The 21,678-nt window shown below is 40.9% G+C and overlaps 1 protein-coding gene across 1 annotated transcript in view; it reads right to left on the bottom strand.

Moving 5' to 3' along the window:
- PTPN3 (protein tyrosine phosphatase non-receptor type 3) overlaps positions 1-16,772 on the bottom strand; it is a 129,642-nt gene extending 112,870 nt beyond the window's left edge. The window contains exon 1 of the mRNA XM_074897808.1: positions 16,678-16,772. The gene's annotated coding sequence lies outside the window, so the exon portion shown is untranslated. The remainder of the gene's footprint in view (positions 1-16,677) is intronic.
- Between the last annotated feature and the right edge of the window lie 4,906 nt (positions 16,773-21,678).

The raw sequence follows: 21,678 nt of genomic DNA, 5'->3' as shown, positions 1-21,678 counted from the left end.
GCAGTTCAAAACCTTGAGGAAAAAAAACCAGAGGGAACACCACCTAGTTTACATCTTACTGCACTCATGAAGAGAGGGCTCCCCTTTCCATACATTTCAAAACATTGTCAGATAACATTCAAATGAAAAAATAAATCAGAACTGATAAGGCTAACTGAATCAATGATTAGTGCATGCTCTGAAGAGTATCGAGGGTTTCAAGTAGAATAATCAGGCATGAAAGTAAGTACTGTATGAAAAAAAGCATATGCCATGGGTTTGAACAAAGCAAACAGTAACAAGAGTATGACAGCAATGAAGAGAGAAGGAAGAAGAAATTAGGTAAGATAGTGGAGGAGAGTTATCTGGCATCTTTAAAATAATGAATAAAATTTATTCCTCAGGAACTAGATCAGAGACGGGAAAAAAAAAAAATTAGAATGGCTGATGTTCTTATTTGCACAAATTCCTACTAGCACCATTGAAAAACAAGGAGTGGGAGGTTTAGACCATCAATTACTGTGCAATACAAGATGGGGGTTTGGGGTGGCGTTTGGGGTTTGTTTGGATTTTTAAATGCCGTTTGAAGTTTCTGCATCTTTTGTGGGTTTCCCTTCATAAATATTAGCTAGTACAATTTTATGCTGAGCCCAAAATATTTCATTGACAGCACTGCTTTTTAGTTCTAGTCAAATCTCAGTGTTATCTGCACAGTTGGGTAAGGAGTCAGATGCATCTCATTCAACTATCTGGCATTCTCTTACTGCTGAATTTGTCATCTTTTTCTCCAACATTGCTCAGATACACAGTGTACAGACAGCTAACAGTGACCACACATGCACATTACCTTCTGTGCCAGACATGCGCTACTACACTTAAATACAAATCTTAATTCTTGTTTTCCAAACAGATAGTTTGACCTGCTGATTTTGCCAGCATTCACTTCTAATGCTTCCAGACCAGTTCCTCAGCTCTGCCCTATTACCATCCCCAGAAAGAGAAGGGAAGGAAATGAAAACCTTAGAACAAAGATGACAACTCTATCCAGCAGCATTATTAAAACCATCATCATAGACTGTACTAATTAATTTCTTCCACCCCATGCTTCCAACCATATTTCATTATACAACATTTTAGCAAACTCACTTCTTCCTACCTCCAGGAACTTTATACTCAATGACCAATATTAAACTATTAAGGAAAAAAATGCCAATATTTTCAAAGATGTACAAAACTAAACTAGTAACTGTAGTGTACTAAGCTTGTAAGAAAGAAATGTGTAGATAGATGTGGACTATCTGCATTCTTACTTGAGTAGGTTGAATTAGAGGAATTGTACTGTAATTTGCTCCATAAGACAAACAATATTAACTGTTTTGATTACTTAACCATTTGGAAGGCAAAGGGGAGCAAGACACCAAAACAGATGAAGTTAAGTCTTTATGAGGCTGTAGCACCTTTTCCTAAATTTGTGAGTCCAACAACTACTAACTTTAATCCAGTCCCCTCTTTGTCAACTCTACTGTTACCTAGTCTAAGAAATTCAGTATCAAAATATAACTAACTCTCATTACAAATGCAGCAAAGAAAGGATTAAAAATATTTGAGGAAAGGAGTCATGTATCTTTTTCAATAATAGTGAAAGCTGAAATAAGGGAAAATAAAGGAAGAAAACATAAAAATTTTTTTTGGTTTTTTACAGACAACTAAGACTTCATTTGAAGTATTACTTAGGAGCTTAAAAAAAACCCCAAGAAACCCCCAAAACCTGCCTCTTTTTCTGGGTAAAAAGCACGCTTCTCAAAAATCCAAAATGCAGGTTTCAGACGGCCACTTTCCTCTGGTTTCCAGACATGCAATCCTCCAAACTGGACCACAAATTGGGCTCTCAAACTGAGTTTGGAAGCGGGTCCCGGCCATGCTGCCCCTGCACCCACCCACCCCAAGAGAGCAGTTCCAGGGCCCTGAACCCCAGCGCACCCCTACCCATGCTGCAGCAGCAGTCGGATGCTATCAGACTGCACCGCACTGCTGCTGCTAAAGCCCAATGTGGAGGTTCAAGCAACTCATTAACCACGCGGCCATAACTCCCCTCCAGGGCATGAGAAGCAGGTTCACAAACAATGCCAAGAGATGGTGGTTCCAGAGCACCCACTCTGCTCTGCACTGATGCCGGAGGTTCACTGCCTCGTCACCCAGAACAAACCCCCAGCAAACCCTGTGGGCCGCCTGCCTGGAGAAAATGGACTCACTGCCAGTATAGGCATTTAAAACCACGAACTTCTTTATTTTAGGGCTAGTCCATCTGAGGATCTCCTTCCTTCCCTGCCCCACCAAGGGAAGGTTGTCACCTACATGATTATATTTGTAATTGTGCAAACAATAATTAATTACATATCTAGCTATCAATACAGAAAGGTGACAGCATACCAGTGTCTGAAACGCTGCTATCTGTTTGAAGACAGTCTGTGATGGCTTTAATTATGCTAAGGAGTCAGGGAAGAGTAAGAAACAGCTACACTGATCATCTCATCTCGCAAGGGAAGCACAATGGAAACACCTTGCTCCCCAATTCAAGAACAGGTCCTAATGTCGTTAGGTGCCAGGGGAAAAAAAAAAGTATGGTTGATATAAATGCAAAGAAAAATGAAGATATCAAACAATAAAAGAAAAATAAATCAACAGCAACAACACAGGAGGTAAAAAATATAAAGTTTTTACTTAAGAGAAATGCTGACCTTGAAACTGTTTTTCCCTGCTGAAATGCTTTTATTAGCTGAGACAACTCTCATGGTTTCCCTTTAAGGAAAAAAAAAAGGGCATGAGAGCAGCAGCCAAATTCAGAGGTAAGGGAGAAGGAGTCATAAGACAGGTTTATAAAGTATATTCATATTTATGTAGGTGACTTTGCAGAGTTAAGCATTTGAAACTGTATCCAAAAGTTGCTAAACTCAACCCAAACCATAACTAAGCCAAGCAGTCCCTACACTTAATTTTACATGCAAGTCAGTCACAGGTTAACACACAAAGCTTTTGAATATTTAAGTATAGTTTCCCATGTAATAGCTTACAGGACTTTGTTATCTCCAGTAAGAGATAAGTTCCATTCTGAAAGTCACATCTAAACATTTAGGTTTTCTGCTGCACTGTACACATTTCACATATTATAGACGCAGACACCACCATGCTAACACAGATTTTTAGGATTATTTCCTGAGCCAGTACACAGCAGAATTTTATTGGAAAAATCTGAAAGGCTAGTTGGCATGCTGCTACAGGTAACGTCAAAGAGTACATCGACTTTTGCTGGACAAAACCAAAAAGACTTGCTGCAGGAAGCCTAACCACTACAGTTGGCCAACTTGAAAAAAAACAAAACAAAACAAAAAAACCCCACCAAACTGGATTTGTCTACCTCAAAGTGTCTTGAAATATATATTTCCACTATTTATAAGTTTGTCTTAACATGCTCAATTTGTTCTGCAACAAATATATAATATATATATTATGTGTCTATGTATATATGTATACACATACACAGTCATAAAATCTTCTTCATTCATGCATTCATCATTTACATATAACCGATAATAAAGCCAAAAAAAGTATTTGGTACTACTAGTCAAACACTTTCTGATTATATCTGAAACTTGTTTTTTGAACACTATTCTAGCAGCATGGTGTGCATCAAAATCCTATAGAAGGCAACCTGACTGAGAGCTCTTTCCTCATTTTAGACTCTGCTCTCATATAAATAAAAATAACTAAGTATTGGGATTATAGGTGTTTCTCTAATATAGAACAACAGTGTCAACTCGCTTAAAAAGGGTATCATTGTTTGATGGTAAAGTTTTGCATTGGTGGACTAAGTTATTTCCCACATTTATTTTCAGAAGAAAAAACCCACCATTATTTTAACAAGATGTTAAATGTTATTTTCATTAAGCTACCACCAATATTTTAGAAAAATATGGCTATGTATAACCTAGATCACATAATCATAGAAGAATCTAAGTTGGAAGGGATCTCTGGAGATCATTTGGTCTAACTGTCTTCAAAGCAGGGCTTTAACACAGATTTTCCAAATCCCATCAGGCCAAACCTTAAATATTTCCAGCAAAGAAAACTCTACCACTTGTCTAGGCAACACATTCCAGTCTTTAATAGTTCTCAAGGTAAAGATTTTTTTTCCCCCCTTATATCCAGTCATCCAATTTAAACAAAAACAAAAACAACAAACCACCAACAAAAACCACAAAACCCCTCCAAATAAAAGAAGAATAACAGGTAGTTTAGTACACTAACTATTTCATCCTCAAATTTCAACACACTAACCACCTAATGTCTCACATTGTCCGATAATGTAGTCTAACTATGAAGCGAAGACTGAAATCTCCTCATCACAGAAATTATCCAACACTGGACAACTGTCATGTCTTAACACTAGCAATGCAGCAGGAACGGACGGGCATTAGAAGTTAATGTCTGTAGAATATTTATTTCAAGTAACTACAGTTCAATAATATATGTCACTGCCCACGTTATTTATTATTTAATATTTTGGTAATATAGCAGTAATCTGTTTGGTGGCTACCTCTGGCACTGTCACTGTCCTACTGAGTTGCACAGGCATGTCAGGATGCCTCTGATTACGTATGTACTACTACTCTCATCTCTTAGAATCCCAAGCTGCACTTCTCCAAGCCTGAGCTATTCCTCTCTTCTGCTCCCAGACTCCAAGCCTTCAAGTCCCACACATGCTTCCCTCCTGCCGGTCCTTCTCGTGTCTTGCCCAGCCATTAGAGGATATGTAGTGAGGCAACGAAGATAGTGGTTGATCCAAACAAAGTCAAGCACCTGCTCACTCATTACCCTGTGGGCAAAGCAGTATATGTACCTGAATATATGCACCTCACACTGAAGCCCTGTCCTTCGAGCAGGCACTAACCTTTCTATATAGTTCACAGTTTAACATCTTTAAGACATCTCAATTTTATTTTTTTTTTTAATAAAACGTATTGAAACTAACCAACAGTCAGACAGTACTGGAGTAGGGATGGACAACCAGTATTCTCTTCAGACAGCAAAACAGACTTGGGAACTGAACGTTGATTTGATCCAATGCTATTTTAAATCACCTGACAGAGAATCAAAGTTAGAAGTACTGAAGAAACAGAAACTTTCACCTTGTTTACTCATCACACATCAACTGCCAAAAGGGATCTCAACGGATGCAAAGAAAGGACACTAATAAAGCCAGGATTGTCATGCTGTCTCACTTTATCTGCTGGCAAGAGGCATATTCGCTGATCTCCTTGAAGCTGCCATCTAATCAATCCAGCAAAACAGGCTTTTTTTATTACCCCTGTTAAGAGTTCAACTTTGCCTTATAACATACAACAAATAGTTGTAAAGCCAGTTTTTCTCCTCACTGCCAGAAAGAAAAGCAAACAAGCTTCAATGAACCATGCGAGCCATCTCTAACAAGAAAGCCATTACACAACTCTGGGTACACGCATTTGGCAGCTGAGGACCATCAATACGCATAGCACTGGGTCAGTGCTGTGACCATACACACAACTGAGGTGACACCTACGGGAACACTTTCTTCAGAGCTTCTATGGCATTTGGCATACAATCTGCTTTTGCAAAGAAAGTTATAAGGATAAGCACGTTATCTTGGGCTTCAAAGTAATTTTACTTCATTAAGTAGTGGAATGGATTAAACTAAGTTTGATGTTTAAGTTAATTGTTCTGTTTACAAATGCTTGGGGAATATGAGGTAGAGGGAAAAATGGGACCAAAAAAAAGGTACTTTCGTGCTTAGTAAATGAGGTGATAAAAAAGCTACAGTGTTGAGCACTTGGTAGACTAAACAACATGCAGATTTATTTTCTTCATACTAGCTTAACACAGATTGTATTTGCCTTTGGCTGCTTGCTTTGACACCCAAAAGAGAAATTTTAAACCAGTTCTCTTATACTGGGAAAGATTTACTTCCTGGCTATTTAGAAAAAAAACAAAACAAACACAGGTGACCCTAGCACACAACATGACACTACTCCAAGTCAGTCAAACATAGCATAACTAGTTAACAAGTAACAGAGTTTGTAACTGATAATAGTAACAAAAATCTCGCTCTTGAGAGTAACCAATGACAGAGCTAACTTTAGACTCCAGTACATCAGATCCTAGAGGCTCACTTGTAAAAACCACAGTTCAATTCATTAATCTCAGCAGATGCTACTGGAAAAGTATGTTATCCATCAAAACTCCTTTTAATAAAGGGTCAGAATCATTCTTCACAATCTAAGGAAAATGGGTAGCACATTATAACTAAGCTTGGTTTCCTATATAAAAAGATCACAATTACTCTACAATCATTTTGCTTCAAGAAGATTTTTTTAAGAACTATTTTTTATATCATGTTTTCAGAATCTAGAATTCAACACAAATAACAGCAAGTTATTCTAGTAATAAATTGCCTTTATTACTAGGTCTATTCTAAATATACCCAGCTTTATATTCCACTGAAACATGCTGTCTGATTACCACAAAACCTTCAAAAGCTCACAAGTCAGACATCTAACTATACTTGGTTTCTAAAGAGATGTAAGCAACATAATGTAAAACCAAAGGTACCACTATCACAGGATCTCAAGGCAATATACTCAGCTCAATATAAATTAACATGTAATAATCAGGGTTTACCAATTTACCACAGATTTTAAACAACTCTAATTGTGTTCTGTTCATATTGATATGAAATAACTAATTTTACATTACAGAACAAAGTGTGGTACTTCCATCACATCAAAGGGAAAGAATTTAAGAAAAACAAAACAAACAAAAAAATAAAATCCCCAGTGAGACACGTAGAAATGTGTTTTCAGCAGCTAGGCCAGGAAAACCTGTTGCAGGGCTTCCAGACATTTTGCTCTATACTCAAGTAACAAAACAAGTAACCCTTCAAAAGAGGAAACAAACTTCTTCCTAGAATGCTCAGTGAAACACTTGGATAAGAAAGGAAAAATGAAGAGCCTCCCATCTTTACCTAAGGAGTTAAAAAATAAAGTGTGTAAATTCATCTTCATGTTATGTAATATACTGATAAGGAATTAAATCTCTAAGGAAGGGGGGGGGGGGGGGGGGGAAGTATGCAAAGCACTGTATTTGTGCTTAGGCATTTACCAAACACGTGAAGCTTGTGTCAAAAGGGTAATATCACAACACATAGACAGTTTCATTATAACAAGATGTCAAATGTCCTACACCGAATGCAACTGCATATTTGCAATTAGCCAGTTGGGGGCAGGAGGGTGTGTGTCAACGTGGTGGTGAATTATTGTATAACTATGTACCAGAAAAGCACATGCTATTAATAAAAGTTGTCTCTTAGGCTGGTAGATAGGTATTTGTTTCATGCATTGATTAAACACAATATTGCAAGCCTATGTATGCATTCAGCTACAACAAAAGCATGAAGCTCCCTATTCATTCCAGGGAGATACTACCAGATGTACACAGTGCACTGGCTAGAAGCAGAATTATGTAGTCAGTTAGTGCCTCTTAATTGACTAGTAACTGCATGCTCACATGACCTAACAGTTATTTGGCACCTTTGGTCAAAGGTACCACATAACAGGACAGAATGAAAAGTTTAACGATCTGAAAAATAAAATCGTATCTGCTCAGAAAAAGCGTAAGACCAAAAAAATCCCACAGCCTCTCTCATTATTAAACACTGAATCACTTCCTAGTTACCAAAAAAACACTGTGTTCCCCTTAATCCTGGAGCCTTATCAGCTCCCAGGTGCCAAATCACCAGCTTCCTTCAGATAGATATCGTTTTCTCCAGGTGTGCATTTTCAATATGAATAGGAAACATACATAACCAAAGCCGGAGAATAAACTTAAAATCCACTGAATTTAATGAACGGAAAGCTACAATTAAGACAGCTGCTTTACAAGACTATTGCTGGGAAGTTCTGAAATCTGTCAGGGATTTTTGGTCTCTTGCCACATCAGTAGTATGCCCTGACTGGTGCAGTCCCACAGACTTTCCCTCAGCTTATGAAACTTTCTGGCAACTACTTCAAAGAATAACTGTTGCTAAAGTCAAACAAATCTGAAAGCAAGAAGAATCAGTTGCCAAAGATTTTTTGTTTTTTAATAAAAACACCTCCATCATGGCTGCAAATATAAAAAAAAAAAACATACTTGTGTGCAGCATTAAAAGCTACTGTTAATATACATGAAGAACACTATCACAAGTATTTTCACAGATGGAAGAGTTGCCTGATTATTTACAAACTTGAATTTTCTCGGTGACACTTCAAATTGTTTATTACTTTTGGAGTAAAATGGAAAATATTGATTTCCACACCCACCCACCCCCAATTTTTCCCCACAATTATAAATTGTAAAAAAATATTTCTAATTATATCACTGGCTTTCAACATTGTAACAGCCAGCCATCAACTGCTGCATACCTGGACAGCCTAAACTGTATTGTTTCCTACTGCTTTTTACAAATTATTTCCTTAAATACAGGGCAAATTTAAGTTTTTAACTAGGTATTCAAACTCACACATGACTAAATTCTTAGCAACTTTTGCAGATGTCACGGAAAACATATTATATTTACAGAAACATGTTTTGAAGGGAAAAGGCTTTATGATCCTTAATACAGTGAGATCTCACTGTAAAAAGATTCCCTAAAGACACGATCCCTTTTCAGACTAATCCTGAATAATGTACAAGATGATTTTGAGAATGGTTTATGCTCTACCCAAACTAAAGTTCACCAATGAGTTTCCATCAAGCAAAAATTATGACACTATTTTTACCAGGCACCTGAGAAAGTCATAGTTGAAGGTGGCAATGGACAGAACAGAGACCAACAGACGCAACTGGGCTTACTGTATCAACCAAATTAACAGGAGGACAATTGTAATAACTAATTGCATCAATTTATGAGTGAATTGAGAAAATTCAGAATTAAAATTGAGATAGGCATACGCAAGGGTGGAAATCTTAATCAAACAACAGTAGTCTAGAGATCACCATGTGAAAGAGTAAACTATCAAAGTTCAAAAATTTTATTTCCTTAAAGCCTTCTGATAATTAACGAAATATATTGACACACTGGCCCAGAAATAAGAAGGCTGGGACACAATAAAAGTTTGAACTATACCATAACTATGGAGTTAATCCACACTGTAGGCCAGGACGACAGCCAAAAAATTTTAAACGATTGTCCAAGGTGCTTCAATAAATCTTTAATATAATATATATGGCTAGCAGTATGTGCAAAAACTAGGAACTGTCCTATCCTATAATCACCACTGAAAGCCAGTCACAACAATTTGTGCTCACTACATTGCTCAAAGATGCCTTTCTTTCCCATAGTAAACATGGACTAACACGTTCTGAAGTAACAACATGAAAATAAAGCAAGCTGTACTTTAGCATGTGTTAGGTGATCTTCAACTTGACCAAAGTACAACCTGCTTTATCTACAGACTAGAGATTTTTAATGTGTTTAGAACATTAGCAACACATTCAAGAAGTTACCCTCTTCCAAACAAACCACTAGCATTGAAGAAGCCACAGTAATCAAAAAATCCTCAAATGTGCTTAACTTCAGGTATACGTCAAACTTTGCCTACAACCAAAAGCTGTGGCACTACCTGTGCCATTATAGTTCAAGAAGTGCAGTCCTTTCCCATCTATGTAGCAATATGAAAAAAACCCAGAAAATCGCAAAAATTAGGAAAATAATTTTATACTGATACAGATGTAGAAATAGAAGCCAACTGCACATATATCCAATACCTATGATAAAAATATTAAGGTTAAAAAAAAAAAAAACAACAACCAAAACTCAGTGAAAGGGCAGAGACCAGACCTCCACATACCCAGGGTCAATCTCTGGGAGATGCTGCCTGTTGAACAACAGGATCCACATTCACACAACTGTAGGCAAAACAACACAAGAACAACACTACAGTTCAAAAGCCCACGCGTATACAAGTCACAGCTCAGGCTCCCAGCTTTGATTCATAAAATGCGTCATTCCACAGAGCGTAACTATATCACATAACTTGCTAGTGAAATAGCCATGGTTACTCATCACAGTTCAGTGTTGTGAACCGCTTGCTTTCCATAACACTACATACACCAGATTAAAATCTCTCCGGGGGTGGAGGGAGAGGACAGCGGGAAATCAATGAACAAGATGTCAAATCATAACTAGTTTGGTACTTTAAAGTGCAAATAAAACAGTGACTTAGTAGTCAAATACTTTACTGTTGATTTCAGCTGCTTATAACTGTTCTTTTTCCAAAGCTATTTTTAAGTCTTCTTTAGGTTAAAAAAAAAACCCATCTGGTTAATAGTGTAAATAATAAATGACTTTAAAAGGAGCTTTCTACTTCTTACTATACAAAAATGAAAAGGTAGCTTTACTTTGTTCATATGGCATGTTTTATTTGATATTTAAAACATACTGTTGAGGCATCCAACCTTGGTTAGTAGTACTGGCATCTGTCAGAATCACTAAAATTAAAGCTTCTACCAAACATGTGGAACTGCATTTGCCAGCTACAAAGGTTCAAGCATTTTATGATTTCACACCAATTTTACCATTTCTTCTCTTTCAGAAAATAAAACATAAAAGTGAAGGACACTTTAGCATTCTCCATCTTACCATTTCAGAAATGAAACCTTTTAGCTTGTTTGAAAGGTTATGTGAACTCAAAAGTAATTGGTTTCATATTACAAGAGAAAAACAGAGTTATAATCACTTTCCATACATCCAGTTTTTTCCTTCTTGCAGAGAACATAAAAATATATTGATTTTGTTTTCACCTTGAAGGATGAAAAACCTCTTGAACCCCTTGTAAAACTTTACCATCCACTATAATAACACACATGTACAAGTTGGAATTAAGGACTGACTTTTGTTCCCATTTTTCATTAATTTCTATGAGCAACATCACTAAATCTTAGTGGGGAAGTTCGAAAAAGAAAAACAGGAGTTCCCTATGACCGGTAAAGTTACTACCTTAATACTGTACAGTATTAAGAATAATTAATTGTGTCTAGCAGGTTGAGGGAGGTGATTTTCCCCCTCTACTACACTCTTGTGAAACCCTCACCTGCACTGTGTTCAGCTCTGGGGCTTCCAACACGAGGAGGACACGGACCTGTTAGAGCAGGTCCAGAGGAGAGCCACAAAGGTGATAGGGGGTTGGAGCACCTCCCCTCCGAGGACAGGCTGAGGAGAGAGTTGGGGTTGTTCAGCCTGGAGAATAGATGGCTTCAGGGAGACCTTATAGTGGCCTTCCAGTACTTAAAGGAGGCCTACAGGAAAGATCTGGAAGGACGGTCTATCAGGGAGTGTAGGGATAGAATGAGGGGTAACAGTTTTAAGCTGAAAGATGGTAGATTTAGATTAGATAGAAGGAAGAAATTCTTTACTGTGAGGGTGGTGAGGCATTGGAGCAGGTTGCCCAGAGAAGCTGTGGATGTCCTCTCCCTGGCAGTGTTCAAGGCCAGGTTGGACGGGGCTTTGAGCAACTTGATCTAGTGGAACACGTCAGGGAACATGTGCACATGGCAGGGGGGTTGGAACCAGATGATTTTTAAGGTCCCTTCTGACCCAAATCATTCTATGATTCTATTCTATAATTATGTAAGAACTTCAGAGTGCACAGGCCACTAGGTTTAACTGGCTGTTGATAAAGATGATAGAAAGTAGATGGCTATGACAAGGGTTACTACATTACCTCTTGAAACATACTGACTTGGTCAATACAAGCAAGAATGCAACACACTACACTTTGGCTGTATTTCTACTTTGTGATGCAAGGAACAGTATCTGGTTCACTTTTGGCTAAGCAACACCTTTCAAAAAACCCAAAACACCTTCTGCTAAAAAAGGGATTATGATCACTTAGCTTGAAGAGCTCCTCAATTCCAGATTCTAAAAAAAGTTTCCTCAAAAGGGCTTTTAGTCATACTTCAAAGCTTGGGACACTCTCTCATACACTCAACATACATTGCTGTGAGTGCTTGTATGAAACCTAGACTTCCAAGAGAGGAACTGATGAAATTACAGCCAATATGGCAGATGAACGTATGCCTGTGCCATGTGAAAGCTTCACTGTTTCTTTTCTGTTTTGTCTGTACAACTGCATTACTTGTCTACTGTTCTTTCACCTTCATACTGAAGAGAGATTTGCAGAAGTTTAACAGGGAGAACCTAGTCACAGAAATCCATCACATTAGCCCAGTCCTAATGATCTTAATTTCAAACAGAAGCAATGAGGATAGTGTGCCAGGTTCAAACTAAGGGGCCCTACAGACTGCAGAGATCCACCACATCCTTTATGCAGTGATACGCTCTCTTGTTAAATCAACAGTGAGGATTCTTGAACAGAAGAACTGCATTTATTAAAAGGTGTTGTTATTGGATGAAGACACGTGCTGAGACAAGACAGCAAGGCCATGTGTGAAGAGAAGGCCCTTGAACTGTGGAAGCATGTCAGCCAAAGCCAGAGGAACGCTCAGAATGGTGAAAAGGCAGATAAATTTCCGCCTGTATCTCTTCCAAGTTTTTTTCTGTAATCTGATTTAAAAATACCTCACATCTTATTGAGGAGTGCCAGATGGAGAATTTGTATTCCAAATGTATGCCCAGAGCCCAAATTTTGCTTGGACTTCTCCAACGTGGAAGCCAAGCGCACGTGGGACTCGCCAGATGAACAACACCATAGCAGTGCACCAGGCACCTACGAAGTTTTGAAGTTTCTCTTGAATCTTCATGGACCAGCAGATGGGAATCCCTTGTTGCCATTACTCACGTGCAACGTTTAGAAATCTAAAACATAACATCCAGCCGATAGGTATGACAGGGCTTTAGCATCATGGTGATTTTGGCACAGCTCAAGCAACTGAATTAGGTAAGGAACCATCAGTATTTTCCTTAGGGAAAAGGCTCTTCAAGATTTTCAACGCAGTTTGCGAAAAAGAAAGAAGAATTAAGACCAAAAAAGTTTTATAAAGCAAGCTATTGGAGAATCTTTTCTATAGTATCTGATTTCCCAGCATTTCATGAAATATCTTCTGTGCAGGCATATGAAAAGAAGAAAGAAAAGGAATACAAAAGTCCTATACAGAACACGTGACTAAGTTTCATATTACAATGCTAATAATAGAAATAAGAACTCAGTAAGGCTCAGTACATGCTGATATGAAGGAAATGGTATCTTGGGGTATGGGGAATTAAAATAAATTATCTCAAGGTAAGTCAGGATGGAACTTGCAGCACATCTGTTACTCCAACCACTTCTGCGCCTGCTCCTTCCCCTCAGTAAACACCCCAACATAAGAATAGTTTACCTCTCATTAATTCATACTTGTCATAAGGTAAGACCATACACACCTTCTGATTTTTAGACCTTGATAACAAGAAAACATTATAGCTCATGAAAAGCATCCAACTCCAAAAAAACCCTGCAGGCAGAGTGCTTCTGGCTGATACTGACACTTCCATGTAGCCTGGACTAAATTGCCTAAACCCTGCCTTTCTTTTGGACTTAAGAGACAACCCCAGTTCAGAATTACCTGTTGACTAATTTGGGTAGCTTCCTACTCAAGTGCATGCCATCCCACGTTGGCTTGCACAAGGTATCCAATGCTCCCATCAGGGGGTGAAATATCAGAGGCTGTGGATCCTCACCACAAGCCAGACACCTGCAAGTTGGATGTGCTAAAGCTCATCAACATTGTGCCATATCCCCCTTGTTGTCTAACCTCATGCACTTAACACCATAGAACAAGACATACATTGCACTGTTACACATAGGTGCTAAGCTATAAGACAGGAGAAACCAATACTACAAACTAACACCAACTAATATGAGGAGGAAAGAAAATACATATTTTTTGCATAGTATACTCAAAGCTGTAGTTTTTGGAAAACAACTGAAAAAAGTTGTTCTCTCACTTTTTCCACTTCAGTGCAAACTTTTCAATAGATGACCACACACTGTTGCCTCTAAAAGCAACCATTTTTCAACTTCATGGTTTTAAAGTTTATGGAATTGCACACACCACAAAGTTCCTACAAAACTTACAATGTACATTTACCATATTTAAAATAATATGGTTGGCAACAATGGTCCTCATCACCATTAAGCTTCAGCTTACTTTTAACTGATCAATTTGTAATGAACAAATAGCCTTATGTATAAATGCCATCATTACAAATACTATTTATGAACACACAAAGTGACAGAAGAATTGCTCACTGTACCTGCATTTAGTCCACCCTAGAGAATTTAACATTAATGACTTCTTTACACAACACTTCTAGTGTTGTGCCTATGTAAGGTTACTCTTTCAGTGTCTTCGTAAAGCTATCATTTACTCATCAGCACAAAAAGTAGGTCACAGCTTAGAAATGTAAGGACAACTGTCTCTACTATAATAATACTATTAATAAAACCCACCCAAGATCTTTAGAAACTGGTTGCTATTTTACACCACTGGAGTGGATGAAAACAAGATGTCACGTGACTGTGACAAGTCATGAACACATGCAAGAAGGTGATGTTACTACCACACCGGCTTTTTCATTATCATCCTCTCCATTAAGCATATTACCTATAATACAAATTGATAAATTAAAAAGCAATTATGGAGCATTATAGATATGCTATTAAATTAAAAAATTCACTTAACTATAGCATTATTACAGTCTTAAGTTTGTACTGAAATTATTTTGGAGGCACAGGGGAAAAAAGTATTGTACAGTAAGTACAACATGTCACTGATATTAGCCAAAACTTCTGTCCTGAAATCATGAACTAACTGTCCCAATCTTAGAATGTGAAAAAAAGTGGTAATGGACACATAAGACACGCTTATTAAATCACAGAGAGAGATGACAAGTGTTAAGAGTTTTTCCAAGAACCTGCTGTCAGCAATATTAGAGTGGTTAATGAAACAAAAGCAATCTTATCAACACAGGTTGGTTCTTCAAATCAGCTAAGTGTACTTAGAAATATGTGGAATATCACATTTTTTCATATGAACTAACAAATGTATTAGACATTTGTCACAAACCTTTCAAGACATTTCTGCCACAAGACAGTGCCAGAGAATTTCAGCATCATAAAAATCTAGCATTTGTATTTCATTAGCAAGTTTTTCCAGATATGGTAATTAAGCAGACCTTTCTTCCCCACATGCCTGTTTGTTAACGGTTTCCTTTACGACCAAAACCACTCAGGTACTAGAGACTAATTGTTTCTTCTACAGATTAGTTTCGGAGAAATTTTTTAAAAAGTGAAAGTGCAACTCCACTCCAAAGCTAAGTAAGTATTCCGCACATCTAAATTCACTTTTTATAAAGAATTTTTCTATGCAATACCATGCAAAATTAGCACTTCAGTAATAAATATATTTCTACAGAAAAGACGGGTTTGGATGATCAAAGTAGCAGTACCAGTATTTAATACTATCAGAGCACTAATTTGTTCTGATTTCTATTACGTAGGCATTAGAGTAGTACCAATTTGTATGACAAGCTGTACAGCCACGAGGGAAGCAAGCATCCTAACAGGGAAAAACAAAACAAAAAACCGCGTATCTTCAAAAGAAAGGAAAGCAACGAGCAACAGAAGGAGAGGCTAATTACTTCAGATAATCTCAGTAAAGAGAGGAAATGAGAAATGCTGTAAGATGAATGGGAATTTTGTATTAGAAGAAATATCATCCTTTACTGCCGTTGCATCTGTTTCACACCACCACTAAGGTAACTCGTTTTCACACTTCATGTATATGTATATATATTATACATATGTTTTATATATATATATTGAGTTTTGGAGATCTATATCTTTCCACGCTGTAAATCGGCACACAAAATGCCGAAAAGAACCACCGCGAAGACCCGGCAGCCTTTGAGGCGAGGAAGCTCCTGATACAGTACCACAGACTAGTAACTCCGGGCTTTTGAGTTCTGACCCCTTGGCACACCCGTGCCGACCGTCCGTCTGTCTGTGCGGGCAGGGGCACGGGGCAGGGGCACGGCCCGCAGCGCTCCTCTTCCTAAGCCCGCCTAGGGCACACTGTGCTCGGACGGGCTCCAAAAATCTCCTCGGCGAGGTGCTCCGCCAGCGATTTGGGGGAAGAAAAGGTCGGATGAGGGAAAGAGTCAAACCAGCCCTACAGTCAGCAAAGGCAAGCGCCGGAGCCAGCGGGGACGGGACGAGACCTTCCCCCGTTCCCCCCCTGCCCAGCCGCCGGGACCCAGCGCCCTCACACCCCGCTGAAAACACCAGGCGCGGTAGAGAACAGCAAACGGGACGGACCCCGCGGAGCGGAGCAACGCCGCGCCCCGGGGCGCCCCGAGCCGCCCGCTCCCCGCCGGCGCGGCACGGCGGGTGCAGGCTGACAGCCAGCCCGGCACCGCCGCTCACCTTCCCGCTCGCTCGCCCCCTCGCCGCCGCTCCAGCCCCGCCAGCCGCCGGGAGCAGCTCACGCCCCCGCCGCCGCTCTCCCGCGGGGCCAGCTGCGCCCGCCCGGGCACTCCGACTGCCGGCCGAGGAGGAGGGAGGCGCCCCGGCGGCGCCAACTTTCGCCGCAGCCCAGCTTCCGCGCCGCTCCCACCGCCCCGCCCGGTACCTGCCGCGCCGCTCCCGCCGCCGCCCCGCTCCCCCAGGGGGCGCAGAAGGCCGTTACGGCCGCCGCCTCCGCGCGGACCGAGGCGAGCAGGTGCGGAGCGCGGGACCGCGGAACCAAGCCCGCTCCCGCCGCCACCGGCTCCTGCGCCTGGGCGGGGCGGGGCGGGGCGGGGCGGCACCCGCGCGCCCGAGCCCGCCCCCTAGCGGAGCCACCAGACGGGCCCGGCGGCTTCCCCCCACCCCCCGGCAACTCTCCGCTTCGGCTCCACTCGGATCCCTTCGGCACTTTCCGCCAACCCCGGCGCGGGGAATGGGCGAGGCGGGCGGGGGGGGGGGGGCGAACGGGCGCGGAGTCACCCCGCGGAGGCGGGGGGTGGGCCCTGGCGGCGGGCGCGCATGCGCCGTGGCGGGGCAGCTCAGCGGGCACCTGTCCCCGCGCGGCGGGCGGCGGCCGTGGCGGCCCCGGGCCCTCCCGGGTTCCCGCCCAGCGGGAGGGGAGGGTCGGGCCTGCTCCCGGAGCTGCCCTGCCCGCACCGTGCGGGCTGGACGTCCTGGCCGCGGGGCACGTAGGAGTTTCAGGGCGAGGTTAGCGAGGCCCGTCTCAGCCGCTTGGGTCCCAGGGCAGCCCACAGGCCGCGCGAGGAAACGGAAGAACCTGGCGTCAACTTGTGCTGTCGCCGGTGTTAGTAAGGAGGCACATGCAGTGATATGCGAAGCATGGTCAAAGCAAGCGGCGTGAAACACACCCCACCCGCTTGCTTCTCCTGAAGGGCGGTGAGCTGAGGTCCCCAGAAAGGGGGGGAAGTGCCCTGCTGCCTCCTTTCCTCTCGCTTTCCTACTTCGTGCAGGGCACGGTGCAGCGGGATTAGCTCAGGTCTTGCAAGCAGTGTAACTGTGTCAGAGCAACTCTACACCCATGCTAATTAACTGAACTTTTCAGCAGAGCTAATTAACTGAAGCGGAATACCTCAATGGCTAAGCAATCCAGTGGTATGTTTTCTCTAGTGGCAAAATGGGTGAAGAAATTTCCAGATGCTTGTTCCTGCCCTTGTGGCACAGTTGTGCTAATACAACTGTAAATGAGATCAGTTAAAACTCCAGGTTAAAGCAACACAAAAACTCTCGAAAAATGTGTGAAAGTTACATGTTACTTTCCTGATCTCTTTTAGCCCCTGTCCTCAGACATCACTGTTAACACAAATGCAGGAGCTGGGTGCAGGGAGAGGGTGAACTGCTGTGCCAGAAGCTCCATGCAAGACACATTGATCCAGAGAAAACCAGAGATGTGACAGAAGAAAAGCACATCAGACTATTCCTTGACATGGCTATATTGTTTCAAATTCAAAAAATACCCTTTCCAACTTAATTTAGGGACCTCCGTGCTGCATTACGTACTATAAATATATGCCTGCAGTAGAGATACGGCTTTTCAAAATGCAACTTGGTTCTTGCAGTCTGCTCTGCACAGCTCATCTAGTCAGCCATTCCTTGGTACGCTGCTTTGCTGGCTGGTTTGGGTGAAGTAACTTGAAGGTAGCAACTCCAGATGCAGTGAAGGCAGGAGAATGGGAGCCAGGTTGCACATGTCTACTCAGTACTGCCTATCTAAATTTGAGTACTGGGAGGAGCATAGCTATATTACATGTTTTCCCATCAGGGACAATGCCCACTGCTGCTCACGGGAGTTTTCAGATTTCCTGCAGGTTTCTCTGGACAGTTCTGTCTTATGCTTATAAATACGTTCATTAATACCTACCCTAAAGATCGATCTGTCCAAAAGACTTGACTGAGGAAGCATCTAATAATCTAATTTCTCGTCATTCATAAGAGCTGCATAGACTTAATCTTCCACACATTTAAATCCCAATGAAATATTCAAGGTCAACAAGCCTCATTCTAGTTAAGTGGTTCTGAGACTCAATGGGAGTAAGTTCCTTTGTTAACTCTGTAACATTTCTCCAACATGTATTTAACTCTGGAATGGTAGAGTTTGTAGAAAAGCATTGCCATCCCAGATAAGACCATTAGGTCAGTGTGTTTCCATTAAGTAGGAGAACCTCTCCTACTTAATGACTGAGGATGAGACCCCTCTAACACTTGGTGTGCCACTGAAGGAAGTTAATCTTCCTTTAAACTGATACTCTCTGTTTTCCAAACAGATGAGGTACTTTGTAAGCAATAGTCACCATCTCTTCCTTTAGAGGGAATGCAGTAAAATGTGCTACATAACAGACACATGAAGTTAACACATGGCCAAGGGCCAAGCTGCTGCTCCCCACATTAAAGGTTACTACATCTTGCCTTCCCCATAGTCCCATGCTCCCTACAGGAGCATTAATTTAGGAGCATGATAGCCAGTACATTCCAATTAATCATAGTCAGGGCCTGATGACTTTTAGAGACGAAATATGAGTGTATTAGGCATTTGATTTAGTTGTACAATTCCTATGTTTCCAGTAGGACCAAAGCCATGCAGAGGCAACGCTTTCATTACAACATAAGAAATTAGACTGTTGGACCTTGAAGGAAATACATAACCCCAGTCTTCGCATATGTCAAAACTTTTTACCTGTTGTATCAAGTACTGTCAGTCATACCAGCAAAGACGACTGGGAGTCATGGATTTAATGGGAACAAACAACAGCTTTCTGTTACACAGTTACTTACAGCTCTGAAAGTCTGTTCTTGGAAAGCACTTCCACAAATTCCTGGGTAATATGGAAAGGCAGAGAATCCTATACTGATTAAAAGCAGGGAAGAGAAGAAGGAATATTACAGCTGTGATTGCCACACACAGGATACCACAGGAGTGCTAGTTAATTTCTCCCATCAGTTGATGATCTCTCCCACCAAATGTGATATCAGCTAATAACAAAATAGCCTTTTCAAAAACACTTCTTTATGTGAATGTTCCTACACATCACCTGCTTGTTAAAAATGTGCTAAATGAGATAAATGTGAATTCATTACCTGTAAGTCATTTTCCTATGACAATCAAAAATGTGGATAAAATACTAATTCCATGAAAATAACAGCCTGAAATTAAAAGGCACCAGTCCACTCAACACCCACCCACCTCACCCCCCAACAAAACAGGCTAAAGATTTTCTCTGTTAAGTTCACCTTTTGTGACAGAGACATTATTATAATTTTCTGTAATTACACAAACACGCTATTTTTTGCAGGATTCTCTCCCATTCACTGCATGTCTCAACAACTGCCTTCGCTGCACACGTTAACACACTCGGACAAACTGGGTGGCTACTCTCATCCTGTTGCGTAACCAGCTGAAGACATCTAGAACACAGTTCTTCAACTGTTCCTGCATGTGTTTATTCACATTTCTGAGCACTTATTTAAATAAATATATAAATTGCAACCTGAACCTCTGTTCAGTTCACTCAGAAAAGGAAGGTGCTCAGTTACTGATCAGAGGGAAGAAGTCCTGCTGGAGTGACTTCCTCAGCATCACCCAGAAGTGCTGTCACAATAGCAAACATCTCTGAAGATAGCAGTTTGCGCAGCTACCTAGCCAGAGATCAGGTACTGATTAAAACTCGGTAAGGAAAAAAATTGTGGGCAGTGTTTAATATAGATAAATTCTGCAGTTAGGTTAACTCGTAGTGATAGGAGGAAAAGTGGTGCACTGTAAAAAGCTGAGGGAGAGGGCTGCTTATTTGAGCAGCATAACTGGCTTATGGTACCCCTTAGTAACCATCGTCTGATTCCACAGCTTAGACTGGCTTTCTTTTCTCACCATTAGTAGCCAGGAAGAGATTAGCAGGAAAAAGTCCTGATCACGGCTGGACTGCGACTTAGATGGAGGTAAAGTACAGAGCATGTTTTAAGAGAGCTATAAAATGATTCTGTTACACTTTGTATTCAGTTTTGGACAACCTGGAAGAAAGAAGCATGAATAACTGATTTAGCAAACAAGTCTAATGGGGAAAAGTTAAAAGATCTGGACAGGCTAGGGATGGGCACAAGACAACCATCTTCAGTCATGCACCATGTCCCCTGTGGCTGGGTTAAAGTGCAAACAGCTTCATTAAAAGCAAATATTACAATTACATGTTAGAACAAATCTTTCTAGATATAAACCAAGCTACCTAGGCAAACGTCAGAACCTCTTTCGCTGCATGTTTCAAGTGCAGCTGGAGTAAGTGTCCCATATCTAGGGATTGATCCCTTATTAGAAGAAAGAAAAAGTCTTCCTGAGGCCTCTATCCATGTCTGTAGTCTGTATGACCTGTGGAAGGAAAATGCTCTAGGCTTGTGTTGTCAAGACCAGCAAGCCTCTACTGTGTGTGTGTGTGTATATATATGCACACATACAGATTTTCAGAAGTTAATCAGCCAAATTTAAGAGGATTTCCTTCAGATCAGCAAAAGACTCCTTGCTGTTAGAATCATGGAAATGCTAAAGCTTCTCAATAGATAGTTACAAAGAGGGGGGTTGTTTGTTTGTTTTTAGCTAGCAATTCTTTATCCAACCCTTTTTTCTTTAAAAGGCTAAATTATGCCTAAACTCAGTTCAGCTTGAGGCAGAAGCTCATGATGGGAAATGTCATCCAGCACAGTTGTAACCAAAACTGGAACTTTATAAGAAAAACATTTAGCAATCTGAGCTGTAGGCACTGTGGTCACTCTACCTTATAGATCGATCTGCATATGCACGCACTGAATAAGCTTCACTCCACTTCCAGAGAAACTAAAGTTCTAACAACCATACTTATCTCAGTTCACAAGATTTATTTTGAAGTCTCAGTCTTTTAAAAACATAAACCAACAGTGAACTTTCAAAAAAACCCTAAGCGGCTTAAGGTTTGTTCACACTATCACAAAATGCTGGTTTAAGGGAATACAGACTGAGAGTACACACACAGGCAGTGAACGTTGCTCAGCAGTTAGACAGTAACTTGTCTGGCCAAAGTAATTTATGTGCTTGCACAGTCTTCATGGATGTTATCCTCCTCCCACACCTTGGCTGAGATTGTCAAAA

Source organism: Athene noctua, chromosome 2 (genome assembly GCF_965140245.1).
Source record: "Athene noctua chromosome 2, bAthNoc1.hap1.1, whole genome shotgun sequence".
In the NCBI taxonomy this organism is placed as follows: Eukaryota; Metazoa; Chordata; class Aves; order Strigiformes; family Strigidae; genus Athene; species Athene noctua.
Note: the sequence above shows the minus strand (reverse complement) of the source record. Positions and strands in the feature narration are given on the sequence as shown.